This window comes from Capsella rubella, unplaced genomic scaffold (assembly GCF_000375325.1).
Source record: "Capsella rubella cultivar Monte Gargano unplaced genomic scaffold, Caprub1_0 scaffold_127, whole genome shotgun sequence".
NCBI classification, from domain to species: Eukaryota; Viridiplantae; Streptophyta; class Magnoliopsida; order Brassicales; family Brassicaceae; genus Capsella; species Capsella rubella.
This window is the reverse complement of record NW_006238801.1, coordinates 1-235: the sequence shown is the minus strand read 5'-3', so window position 1 is coordinate 235 and position 235 is coordinate 1.

Genomic DNA, 235 nt, shown 5'->3' with positions numbered 1-235 from the left:
AATACATGCAAAGCGGAAAATAAGAGGCCTGATGAGAGTATAGTGAGTAGAGACCTTATTGACGGTCGGGCTGTACCCATTTGTTTTCAGTGTCTCCAATATATCACCTGAGAGTGTCGAATACAATACAACAAGATAAATCACCATCAAATTGATTCTTGTTCTTCAGAAATTTTTTTCAATGGACTCCAGAGGACCAAAACGTACGTCCAGATTATTTTCAATGCTGATTAAG